This window comes from Rattus norvegicus, chromosome 12 (genome assembly GCF_036323735.1).
Source record: "Rattus norvegicus strain BN/NHsdMcwi chromosome 12, GRCr8, whole genome shotgun sequence".
Classification (NCBI taxonomy): Eukaryota; Metazoa; Chordata; class Mammalia; order Rodentia; family Muridae; genus Rattus; species Rattus norvegicus.
The window spans coordinates 32322178-32335506 of record NC_086030.1 but is presented as its reverse complement, the minus strand read 5'-3'; the positions used below and the strand labels follow the sequence as shown (position 1 = coordinate 32335506).

General features: G+C 44.5%; 3 non-coding genes and 1 pseudogene across 3 annotated transcripts; 2 read left to right on the top strand and 2 right to left on the bottom strand.

Annotated features, from left to right (window-relative positions):
• The first annotated feature begins 713 nt into the window (after positions 1-713).
• Positions 714-7035, top strand: Rps9-ps15 (ribosomal protein S9, pseudogene 15; annotated as a pseudogene).
• Positions 3151-3238, bottom strand: LOC120096127 (small nucleolar RNA SNORA81). The gene has a single exon (XR_005492153.1). It is a non-coding gene; the product is annotated as a small nucleolar RNA SNORA81 (small nucleolar RNA).
• On the bottom strand, positions 5996-6176 carry LOC120096125 (small nucleolar RNA SNORA81). Its single transcript, XR_005492151.1, has one exon. It is a non-coding gene; the product is annotated as a small nucleolar RNA SNORA81 (small nucleolar RNA).
• A 2489-nt stretch (positions 7036-9524) lies between the features above and the next one.
• Positions 9525-9599, top strand: Trnat-agu12 (transfer RNA threonine (anticodon AGU) 12). The gene has a single exon. It is a non-coding gene; the product is annotated as a tRNA-Thr (tRNA).
• The last annotated feature ends 3730 nt before the right edge of the window (positions 9600-13329 follow it).

Here is a 13329-nt window from a genome sequence, read left to right as displayed (position 1 = left end):
CTGTCTTCCCAGCTCGGGGGTTACAGATGCTTCGTGCCTCGCTTTTTACGTGGGTGCTGGGGATTCAAATCCAGACACCTCATGCTTGCCCAACCAGCACCTTAGCAACGGAGCCACCCCCCAGTCCAGTTTGTTTAAGCTATAAAATATGGGGCTGCTTTAAAGTAACTGAGCCCACTATTGCAAGTAAATCTGTGTTTTCTCAAACTGCAATCCCAGTTGGCAGCATAGAAACATTACCCATGCTTGACTACATTGATCTGATTCCGGGTTTTGCCTTTCCCTCCTCCCGGAAGCCCTTATATCCTTGTCCTTAATGAGGAAACTCTCCTCTCTTGTCCTTGTTCCTAATGAGCGAACTGTTCTAATCTCAACTCCTCTCACTAATGAGTAAATGTTAGGGCTTAGCAGGCTCCATTTTAGGCTAGGCACCCATCTTGATCCTCACCAGCCATCTGTTTCTGACTGTAGTCCCTAGAAGGTATGTCCCCAAGTAACCTTGACTCAGGGATCCCCACCCTATGGCTTTGTCTGTATACGTGTTAAAATATTTCTAACTGCTGGTGTTGCTTCTGTAACTTGCTTCTGCAGATTCCCAAAGACTGCTTTGAGTTGCTTCACCGAGTAATTTGGTAGAACACAACAGGTTTTACTTCCTTGCATAGACATTGAAGGTCTTCCCCTTTAAACGTCCTTCCCCATACTCTTCCAGCATGGCAATCTCGAATTTGGCCCAGAGACTGTTCATCGTGCTTGTAGGTAATCAATAAATCTGTTAATTATAATTGGACTTAGTCTACGGTCTTCTCCTATGGTTCACAAACTCCATAATATTTGGAGGCCCCAGCAAGGTTACTGAGAGAACTCAAACTCAGGGATAGGACCCTGACTAAGCAAGTCTAAAATGGGCCTGGGGATGCTGGACTGCAACCAACCCAATTTGCATATTGAAAGTAAGAATTTGCTAGCCAACAGGCTTCTGAAGCTTGGACCCATTAGTGACCCATTGTTCTGTCTTGGTGTTTAGACATTTGGAAAGGCAGAAGGTGAAATCTGATGGGATTCTAGACCCAGTCTCCAGTCCTTCTGATTTTAGCGTGTAAGTGGAGGTGGCCACCACATGTCTGAATTCATCTAGGGTTTTTTTGTTGTTGTTTTGTGTTGTACTGTTGTACTGTCTTTCTGTTGTTCTGTTTTCTGTTTATTTTTGTTTCAGGTTTTGTTGAAGAGATGGGAATCAAATGTCCCTGAGTTGCACACTATCATTTCAGGATTTTAGTGTGGTAACCTGCTCCTGACTGCTCTAAACTAGCTCCCCACTAAAGCTTGCTCTGCCTCTACCTCTGTCCCTCTCGTTGGCTTGCAGGACTCGGCTGTTTAAGTCCCACAGGTACTTCTCTACACCTTCCTGTTTGAAATCCTTTTCCCTCATTCTGCTTCTAAAAGATGTCTTCTATTTCCCAGCTGTTCCCAGAGCTCTGACCATGGAAATCTGCCTGTGACCACCCTCCCTCCCCAGAATTAAGCTGGGACAATATGGGCAGCCTGGGCCTGCAACCCTCCTGGACACCATAGGCCCTGAGTTCCACTGCCTGCTGCTTTCTGAGCTGCCTCACCTGGCCTGTACCCAGAATTTCTTATCTCCAAGCCTTCTTTGTATTCACCTTTCTCTGGTCTTTCCCTCAAATCACTGGGTTTAGTTTTGCATATATTAGGTGTTTTTTTGGTATGGTTATTGTTACAATATTGTTTTTTTTTCTTTTTCAGAGTTGAGGACCGAATCCAAGGCCTTGAGCTTGCTAGGCAAGCGCTCTACCACTGAGCAAAATCCCCAACCCCACGATATTGTTTTATTGTTGTACTTTATTAAAAAGCTGGCTTTGAAGTGGAGGTCTGGTCTCCCTCTTCCAACCCAAGCACAGTTGTTTGAAAACTTCCTAAAAAATCTTTGTCCCAGCTCATAAGGCCATCTGACTCTTGGACAAAGAGAGAAAACAAAACAGCCCAGGAAAAAGACACCATATATTTTTCAAAAGCCAAAATAGAAGCTCTCTGTACGTGAAGATTCGTGAACTTGTTGGATATGGTTAAAAATCTGTAGAACTGGGGGCTGGAGAGATGGCTCAGCGGTTAAGAGCACTGGCTGCTCTTCCAGAGGTCCTGAGTTCAATTCCCAGCAACCACATGGTGGCTCACAACCATCTGTAATGGGATGCTCTCTTCTGAAGTGTCTGAAGAGAACTACAGTGTACTAACATATAAATAAAAATTTAGGGGCTGGGGATTTAGCTCAGGGGCTGGGGATTTAGCTCAGTGGTAGAGTGCTTACCTAGGAAGCGCAAGGCCCTGGGTTCGGTCCCCAGCTCCGAAAAAAAGAACCAAAAAAAAAAATTTAAAAAAAAAATCTGTAGAACCTAAATCTACAAAGAGAACAAGACAACCTGATGCCGACCTTTTCTGAGTTCTTGTAGATGTGTGGTTTCTCTTCTTTCCAGTTTAATAACCTCTGGGCTGTGGATACTTATATTATCCTATAACTTAACGACGTTCTAAGATGACGAATACTTGAGCTTTTCAGGCTGTCTGCCTCCATCTACAGACACCACACAGATGGGTATAAAATAAAACAAACGCTTGTGCCTAAATCACTTGCTTCAATTATTTCTCGGCAATAACCCTAGATGTGCTTGCTTCAAAGAGTCAGAGTTGGGCTCGTTGAGATTTAATATTCCTGCAAAAGAAGGAGATAGGCAAGGTCAATGGACTGTCACTGAAGAAATGAAGTTTCATAGTTTCATAAATATGAGAAACAAAGTTGTAAAAACACAGTTTTGAGAAATACATCTGACATCAGGTTGCCTAATGTTATGACAAAGTTTTGGTGATCAAGATACTGAGTCAAGAATGACCAGTCCTCATTGACCAAGGCCAAGCTAATTAGGACAAAACAAAGATAACCATTCTCCGAAAGACACCCTACCCCTCCCTCTGGTAAATCCCAAGAACAACCACAAGATGTCATCCTGACCCTGCCGGACCACCCGGTCCCTGACACTCCCCCCCACACCCCCAAGGGACTTGCCAACTTAGTCCTTTCCCAGTGATTCTCCAAGGCCAGGTGTGGGGCTGGATGAGGAAAGTGACCAACTGAGCTAAGAATACTCTACTAGCATTATTACAAAAACCAAGACATAATCCTAGTTTCTGCAATTTTAGCACAGTGCTTATACAAGAAGGTGTGCCAGCCATTTCACAGCGTTGCTGTAACATGCCTGCCAGTCACTGACACTTAATATGAAGTGGCTCAGAGCAAGGACATGCTGACCATATCCCCTGTTTTGTTCTGAATGTTCAGTGTGTGGTTTGGTAACCTTAAGAAATTCCACAAAGCTTACATAGGATCCATGAAATCAAAGGACAGTATAAATTGTTACGTCTACAATGTCTTGGGTCAGAGCCAACCGTTGGGTGGCACTTCCTGCACCTACAAATGAACTCATTTTGTGTGTGTGTGTGTGTGTGTGTGTGTGTATGTGTGTGTGTGTTTCCTTTCTAAGCTGACAGAAAAAGTTATCTCTTGTCATAGGTCAGATAATTCTGAGCAGTGGTCTGCCCAGTATTAGGGTGTGTGTTCAAAAGGCCCCAGAGGACAGAAGTCTAAAGATTTATTTATTTAATGTATATGAGCACACTGTTGCTGTCTTCAGACACACCAGAAGAGGGCACCAGATCCCCTTTCAGATGGTTGTGAGCCACCATGTGGTTGCTGGGAATTGAACTCAGGACCCCTGGAAGAGCAGTCAGTGCTCTTAACCGCTGAGCCATCTCTCCAGCCAGAGGACAGAAGTCTAAAGTGCACTTGATAGGGCCTGGGGCTGTCAGACTGCAACCCACCCAACTTGCTTTTTTTTTCTTTTCTTTTTTTCAGAGCCGGGGACCGAACCCAGGGCCTTGTGCTTGCTAGGCAAGCGCTCTGCCACTGAGCTAAGTCCCCAACCCCCCTAACTTGCTTTTTGAAAGTAAGAATTGCTAGCCAACAGGCTTCTGAAGCTTGGACCCATTAGTGACCCATTGTTCTGTCTTGGTGTTTAGTTAGACATTTGGAAAGACAGAAGGTGAAATCTGATGGGATTCTAGACCCAGTCTCCAGTCCTTCTGATTTTAGTGTGTTTGTGGAGATGGCCACCACATGTCTGAATTCATCTAGGTTTTTTGTTGTTGTTTTGTGTTGTACTGTTGTACTGTCTTTCTGTTGTTCTCTGTTTTCTGTTTATTTTTGTTTCAGGTTTTGTTGAAGAGATGGGAATCAAATGTCCCTGAGTTGCACGCTACCATTTCAGGATTTTAGTGTGGTAACCTGCTCCTGACTAAACTAGCTCCCCACTGAAGCTTGCTCTGCCTCTGCCTCTGTCCCTCTCGTTGGCTTGCAGGACTCGGCTGCTTAAGTCCCACAGGTACTTCTCTACACCCTCCCGTTTGAAATTCTTTCCCCTCATTCTGCTTCTAAAGGATGTCTTTTTCCAGGTTGTTCTATCTCCCAGCTGTTCCCAGAGCTCTGACCATGGAAATCTGCCTGTGGCCACTCTCCCTCCCCAGAATTAAGCTGGGACAATATGGGCAGCCTGGGCCTGCAACCCTGCTGGACACCATAGGCCTTGAGTTCCACTGCCTGCTGCTTTCTGAGCTGCCTCACCTGGCCTGTACCCAGAATTTCTTATCTCCAAGCCTTCTTTGTATTCACCTTTCTCTGGTCTTTCCCTCAAATCACTGGGTTTAGTTTTGCATATATTAGGTGGTTTTTGGTATGGTTATTGTTACGATATTTTTTTTTTCTTTTTCAGAGTTGAGGACCGAACCCAGGGCCTTGAGCTTGCTAGGCAAGCGCTCTACCACTGAGCAAAATCCCCAACCCCACGATATTGTTTTATTGTTGTACTTTATTAAAAAGCTGGCTTTGAAGTGGAGGTCTGGTCTCCCTCTTCCAACCCAAGCATAATGGTTTGAAAACTTCCTACAAAATCTTTGTTCCAGCTCATAAGGCCATCTGACTCTTGGACAAAGAGAGAAAACAAAACTGCCCAGGAAAATACACCATATATTTTTCAAAAGCCAAAATATAAGTTCTCTGTACCTGAAAGTTTGTGAGCTTATTGGATATGGTTAAAAATCTGTAGAACAGGGGTTGGGGATTTAGCTCAGTGGCAGAGCGCTTGCCTAATAAGTGCAAGGCCCTGGGTTCGGTCCCCAGCTCCGAAAAAAAAGAAAAAAAATTGTAGAATAAAAATCTACAAAGAGAACGAGACAACCCATGCTGACCTTTTCTGAGTTCTTGTAGATGTGTGGTTTCTCTTCTTTCCAGTTTAATAACCTCTGGGCTGTGGATACTTATATTATCCTATAACTTAACGACGTTCTAAGATGACGAATACTTGAGCTTTTCAGGCTGTCTGCCTCCATCTACAGACACCACACAGATGGGTATAAAATAAAACAAACGCTTGTGTCCAATCACTTGTGTCAATTATTTCTCAACAATAACCCTAGATGTGCTTACTTCAAAGAGTCAGAGCTGGGCTCGTTGAGATTTAATATTCCTGCAAATGAAGGAGATAGGCAAGGTCAATGGACTGTCACCTAAGCTGCTTCCAGTCACTCCTACCAGATGGTTGTATGGGTTCAGCCCTAATAGGATGAAGCTTCAAGGTTTTCTGGAGAAACAAGGGGGTATCCAGACAAAAAACTGTTATGGTCTAGCCCACACCCCCCAACATAGCTGCAGCCATTTTGTTCCGTGCGTGCCAGCCATCTTTCTTTCTTTCTTTCTTTCTTTCTTTCTTTCTTTCTTTCTTTCTTTCTTTCTTCTTCTCCTTCTCCTTCTCCTTCTTCTTCTCCTCCTCTTCCTCCTTCTCCTCCTCCTTCTCCTCCTTCTTCTCATTGTCCTTCTCCTTCTCCTTCTCCTCCTTCTTCTCTTTCTCCTTCTCCTTCTTCTTCTTTGACTTATTGCCCCGAATCTTATGACAAAGGACACTGGACCTTAGGAAAGAGGTCCACCCAGTTTTTGGAACCCAGAGCAGTTAATTACTCTTCTTCTTGTGTGCAGTCTGCTAGCATTATTACAAAAACCAAGACATAATCCTAGTTTCTGCAATTTTAGCACAGTGCTTATACAAGAAGGTGTGCCAGCCATTTCACAGCGTTGCTGTAACATGCCTGCCAGTCACTGACACTTAATATGAAGTGGCTCAGAGCCAGGACGTGCTGACCATATCCCCTGTTTTGTTCTGAATGTTCTGTATGTGGTTTGGTAACCTTAAGAAATTCCACAAAGCAATGTTTCTCTTTGTCATGGGCCTGAGTTCGTAGGCGCAGCAGGCCTAGCCTAGTCAACATACCGGTCGCCAGAAGCTGGGTTTGTCGCAAAACCTATGTGACCCCACGGAGACCCTTTGAGAAATCGCGTCTCGACCAGGAGCTAAAGTTGATTGGAGAGTATGGACTCCGGAACAAACGTGAGGTGTGGAGGGTCAAATTTACCCTGGCGAAGGCTGCCCAGGAGCTGTTGACGCTGGTCGAGAAAGATCCTCGGCGTCTGTCTGAAGGCAACGCTCTGCCGAGATGACTTGTTTGGATTGGGGTGCTGGATGAGGGCAAGATGAAGCTGGATGACATTCTGGGCCTGAAGATTGAGGATTTCTTGGAGAGAAGGCTGCAGACCCGGGTCTTTAAGCTGGGCCTGGCCAAATCTATTCACCACACCCATGTGCTCATCCGCCAACGTCACATCAGGGTCGGCAAGCAGGTGGTGAACATCCCATCTTTCATTGTTCGCCTGGACTCTCAGAAGCACATTGACTTTTCCTTATGGTGGTGGCCGCCCAGGCAGAGTGAAGAGGAAGAATGCCAAGAAAGGCCAGGGTGGTGCTGGAGCTGGTGATGATGAGGAAGAGGATTAATTAATTAATACCTTGTTGCACTGGAGGATTGTCTAGTTTTCCAGTTAACAAATAAAACAGAATTGATACTTGAAAAAAAAAAGGAATTCCACAAAGCTTACATAGGATTCATGAAATCAAAGGTCAGTATAAATTGTTATGTCTCAAATGGCTTGGGTCAGAGCTGACCATTGGGCAGCACTTCCTGCACGTACATATGAACTCACTGTGTTTCTTTTCCTTTCTATGCTGACAGAAAAAGATATCTCTTGTTCCAAAGGTCTGTGTGGCAATCTCTGAAGCCCAGTGAAAGCTAAGAGGAAAGATGGAGTCCATCTATGCAACAATGAAGAAGCTGTTATATATGCCACACAGAGGCTTCAGATATTGTCTAAGATCTGCTCAGGAAAAATTGCTCACAACGGGAGGTAAACTTACTCGTTAGTGCTACTGCCTCATGTCATTTCAATTAAGAAAACTGTTTCCATAACAATTAGGATGGCTAACTGTAATTACAGATGTCTAACTCTTTGACCTCTCTCTCTTTCTAGGCTCTTTTTTTTTTTTTTAAGATTTATTTATTTATTATATACGAGTACACTGTCGCTGTCTTCAGACACACCAGAAGAGGGCATCGGACCTCATCACAGATAGTTGTGAGCCACCGTGTGGTTGCTGAGATTTGAACTCAGGACCTCTGGAAGAGCAGTCGGTGCTCTTAACCTCTGACCCATCTCTCCAGCCCTTCTTTGTTGCAGTAAATATAAAGAATAACCACAAGTCCTCACTCGCCAGCAACGTCGAGCCATTTGGCATTTGCAGGGTATATTCCTCTCAGGAGCAGGTGGTCCTAGGGCACCGTGCTCGCCAGGCTACCTCTAGCTAGTCTTTGGTGTCAACAGTGGCTGTCCTCCTGGCTCTCTGCAGCAGAGCTCTGCTCACATTCCCAGCCTCTGTCCCCTAGTGGTTATAGTCACAACTCCCAGCAACCTGTTAAAATCAAAACTGGAATAGCTTGCAATTTAGTCACCAGCATTATCTCAGCAATTTAATCTCGGTAAATTTACACTCCATAAAATGTCCACACAGTGAATTCAGAGTCAATCGATAATGATATAAACCTCCCACTTAAATAAGATAAATTGACCCATAAAAATCCATCCCTTAAGAAATATTCATAACTACCCGTTCCTTCTGAGTCACCTCAACAGGTAGGGCTTTCCTTAGGAACATGGCGATAGTGACAGTGTGGCAAGATACAATTAGTCAAGGATTTAGAGGCTTGAGATTGGCTCATGCCCTGTATATATGCTTATGCAATGTGCAAAAAACAAAAAAAAAAAAACAAAAACAAAAACAAAAACAAAAAAAAAACCCTGTCCTGCACCCTGAGAAAAAAGAAATATTCAAGCTACCTGTGGTCATTTAAGGCCACATGGATCTGGGTCGTTCTTCTCTGCCTCCGTCTTGGTTCATCTCCTTCTTTTCTTCTTTCCTCCCTTCAAAACTCTGTGCCTGTCTTACTTTTTCACTGCCCAGTCACAGGCCTTGCTTTAACCTGTGCCAGCCCTCACCGGCGTGAAGACACTTGTTGGTTCTTGTTTATCCGCATTGTTCCCTCATTCAAGGTCATGGATAGTCAAAACTCTTGATGAAATGTAAACTTTCTTTCTCTTGGGATCTGGAAAACCATTTCAGGAGGTGGGGGCAGGGGTGGGGCAGAGGAAAACCATAAAATTTCCAAGTTAACAATATTAATAATCAATAATCTATACACGGGTAATCTTAATTTACAATTATATGCTCATACATAATTTAAAATCAACTCTGGTCATCTCTGTTTTAGAATAAGTAGACAACAGATCCTTGGGATATGTAAGATTAGGTTAGATTTTTTTTTATATGATGATTTCTCTTTTGTTCTGAAAAATTTAAAAACCACATAGGTAAGGCAGGTGTTGATGGTACACGCCTTTGATCCCAGTACTCTGGGAGCACAGGCAGGCATGTGTCTGTGAGTTCGAGGCCAGTCTGGTGTACAGAATGAGTTCCAGGGCAGATAAATAATGTTTATAAACTTCTAGGGTCTACTTGGATTAAGAGTAACTGATTTAAAGATGTATGTCTAGCCTCCTCGTCTTTGGCAAACTCATTAAGTTTGAGCTATTTGGATAAACTGAGTCATACAAGAAACTATAATATTCTGTAATGGTGTGCCATAAAGAAATATAGTAAAATGAGTAGCTCATCTCTCTGTGGACTATATTTATGGTTTCATCAATTTCCTCATCTCTCTATGGGCTACATTTATGAGTTTTATTTTATCCTAAGAGACCTTCAATTCCAAAATTTAAAATGTTAAGGCCAAAAGTTAACAGGGATAAAAATTGTAACATCCTGGGCTGGAGAGATGGCTCAGTGGTTAAGAGCTCTGACTGCTCTTCCAGAGGTCCTGAGTTCAAGTCCCAGCAACCACATGGTGGCTCGCAACCATCTGTAATGAGATCTGATGCCCTCTTCTGGTGTGTCTGAAGACAGTGACAGTGTTCTCATACACATAAATAAATACATCTTTAAAAATTATTCTGTGGGGTTGGGGATTTAGCTCAGTGGTAGAGCGCTTGCCTAGTAAGCACAAGACCCTGGGTTCGATCCCCAGCTCCGAAAAAAAAAAGAAAGAAAAAAAATTATTCTAAAAAAATTGCAACATCCTAATCTTATTAAAGCTGCTAAATTCTTATAAAGTGTTAAGGATAATTAGGCCACTCAAGTTAATGTTGTCAACGTCTAGTGCGTTGGGGGCCCTGGGTATAATCGCACACCACTAGGACACAGGGGATGCAGAGCAAAGGCAGAAGCAACTGCACGCAGTTGCAAGCTTTATTAATCCTTATATAGATATGAATATGCATTACCTCAACTTCCATTTTGGCAAGATACCATGAGATCATTATTCCCACGAAACCAGGAACAACTGAGGCAAAACTAAACAAAGAAATATGACTAAACAAAGGCTTCTCAAAACAGTCACATAACAAATCACCCCTCTTCTTTTTTTTTAAAAAAGATTTATTTATTTATTATATATAAGCACACTGTAGCTGTCTTCAGATATACCAGAAGAGGGCATCGGATCTCTTTACAGATGGTTGTGAGCCACCATGTGGTTGCTGGGAATTGAACTCAGGACCTTTGGAAGAGTAGTCGGGTGCTCTTAACCACTGAGCCATCTCTCCAGCCTCCACCCCTCTTCTTATTATCAAAGTATACTCGCCATTACCAAGAGAGCATGAGAACCGCTTCCACAGAAACAGTACACAGCAGAACACAGTTTAAGGCCAAGCGAGAAAAACATTTTCTTCTCAAGGGCGGCATTCCAGCCCCTACTTGCACCTGTCACCAGTCCTTACTTGACCCTGCCTGGGAGCTGCTTCTCTATGCCTCCACAAATGTGCCAACATCTTATAAGTGATCCAATTCTTTAGGGCACTGGTGGCTCACATCTTCAATCCCAACACTCAGGAGGCAGAGGCAGGTGGATTTCTGATTTTAAGGCCAGCCTGGTCTACAGAGGAAGTTCTGGGACAGCCAGGGCTACATGGAGAAAACCTGTCTTGAAAAACTAAACAAACAAACAAGTAAAAAAGGCAAAACAAAACCAAAAGAGCGAAGAGAATAGGTCTGGGAATAAGCATTCGAAACATACCTAGAGGGACATGCTTCTACTGAGGTCCTGCCTCGGTATGGTCTATTCAGTGAGAACTCATGAATATACCAAGCCATTGTTCAAGTTAAATGCTTCTGTCATGTTCAGTCATCTCCCTAAAACTCACCAGCTGAGAGACTGGCCCACCGAGACAGGAAACTCACAGAGATCTGCCTGCCTTTGCTTCCCAAGTGTTGGAATTAAAGGTGTGCACCACCACATCTGGCTAGAGGACTTCTTTTTCTGAGACAGATTCTCACATACCCCAGACTGGCCAGGAAGTCGATGAGACCAGGATGACCTTAGGCCCATCCTTCTCGTTCTGTCCTGTGGACTGTTGGGATAGGAACCATGTGCCCGTATCTTGGTTTTAAGGCAGCTCAGAACACAGACGCAGCTGAGTCCGGTTCAGTTACGTGGAGGCTCACAACTGTCCATAGATCCAGTTCCAGGGGATCTGACACTCCCTTTTGGCCTCTGTGGGCGTCTGGCACAGACATACACGCAGGCAAAACACCCCGGGTACGTATTTTTGTAAAAGTTAAAAGTAAGTAATAAAAAAAACCCACAATTACTTATTTGGAAAGTTAACGCACTGGAAAAACAGCTGGCGAACTCCTGAAGGAGAGCTATCTTCGTCCAAGCTTCCAGATGCTCTTCCCGCCCATTGGTGTGTCGTTCTCACGTAACTGCATGTGGTCTTGGTGTTCGTGTGTGCTCTTCACTACCAAACTATAAAAATCAATTCATCCATTTTCCCTTTACCAACTTGTTTCCTAATTATTTTTCCTCTGTTGTGGGAAGGTTCCAAGGGCGGAAGGAAGAGTGGGAGATGAGTGGGATTGGGGTTTGTGATGGGAAAGTCACAAAGAATCAATAAAAAGTTAAAATGACGGAGAAGAGTAGAGTGTAAAGTTTGTGGGAGAAGGGGACTAAGGAAAGGAAGGGCCTGATTGTTCATCCCTAATTCTCCTCATCTGGTATCCCATCTCTTGGTGAGTGGGGAACAAGAATTGTGACAGAACAGATCACCCACAGCTTGGTGGTGGTGCACACCTTTAACCCCAGTACTCAAGAGGCAGAGACAGCCAGACCTCTAGGAGCACTAGACCAGCATGGTCTACAGATTGAGTTCCAGGACAGCCATGGTAAGACAGAGGGGGAGGGAGAGGGAGGGAGAAAGGGAGGGGGAGGGGGAGGGAGAGGGAGGGAGAAAGGGAGGGGGAGGGGGAGGGAGAGGGAGGGAGAAAGGGAGGGGGAGGGGGAGGGAGAGGGAAGGAGTTGGAGGGAGGAAGGAAGGAAGGAAGGGAGGGAGGGAGGGAGGGAGGGGGAGAGAGAGAGAGAGAGAGAGAGAGAGAGAGAGAGAGAGAGAGAGAAGGGAAAAAGGGAGGGAACCAGTAAGCAACACCACTCCATGGTGTCTGCATCAGTTCCTGCCTCCAAGTTTCTGCCTTGAGTTCCTGTCCCAACTTCCCTTTCCTCCCCAAGTTGTTTGGTGATGGTTTAATCACACCACTAAAAACCCTAACTATGACACACTCCTTGGTGGCCTGGCTTCTGGTTTCTGCTTTGAACTGGCCAATCAAGAACTTGGACACAATTGACAGAGTCCAAATTCCTGTCAAGATTTCCTGTTGAAACGTTGTTCTTTTTTCCCAAGAAGTATCTCAAAAAGGCGAGTTTAAATAGCCAACACCCCTTGTTTACAACCAGAATGTCTGTGACTTTGATTTTGGACTTACCGGCTCTGCTCTCTATGCCTGGATTGAAACAGTGTACCCCAGAGGGGAAGGGGGAACTTAAAGAAAACAGTTGAACTTACAAAAGAAAATTCTCTAAGGTAAGAGGAATACATGAGCAAGCTCGTTTTTCAAACAACCTTTAAACTCTGCTTAAAGTTTAAACTCTGATCAATCCTCTCGAGTCTGGTTCTCAGTGGCGTTTGTTGGAGTAATTTAACTTAAGCTTCACCATTATCTCAGCACCGAGTGGGAGAGAGGAGGGCTAAGAGTTAAGGTCATTTTAGAGTAGCTACTGAGTTGATGCCAGTAGGAAATATATGAGACCCCAGCTCAAAATCCGGGACAGGACTAACGAGAGGTCCCAGCATGTAGCCGCTCTCGCTGCAAATTGACATGACTCGAGTTCAATCTCCAGGGCTCCGTGGAGGGAGAGATTCAACTCCCACAAGTTATCCATGACTTCCACATTCACACCATGGCGCGCGCGCGCGCGCGCACGCACGCACACACACACACACACACACACACACACGCACACACACACACACACACCCCTCCATATACAGACAAGTAAACACGTGTGATTTTACTCATTTATTTACTTATTCGAGAGGACTGAGCCAGGCTGACTCCATGACAGGTTTCAAACCGGCTTAAATTTCTGTTTCCCAAAACTGGGCAAGTCGGTTACTGGAAAAGCCACAGCCCACGGACAGCCAATCAGAAGCCGCCCAGCCATCACAAGTTATCCCACCACCTGACCTGAGGCAAGAGCAGTGAGTCAGCAACAGTTTCCAGGCTGCCCCAGCAACAGTTTTCAGCTCCCCCACCACGACCCCCTAACCTGCTTTAAATTGAGCCTGAGAGCTCACCTAGGCAGTACTATCTTGGTGAATGTTCCACCCTGCATGGTGAACATCTGCAGAACAGAATGTTCTTTACTATTTAC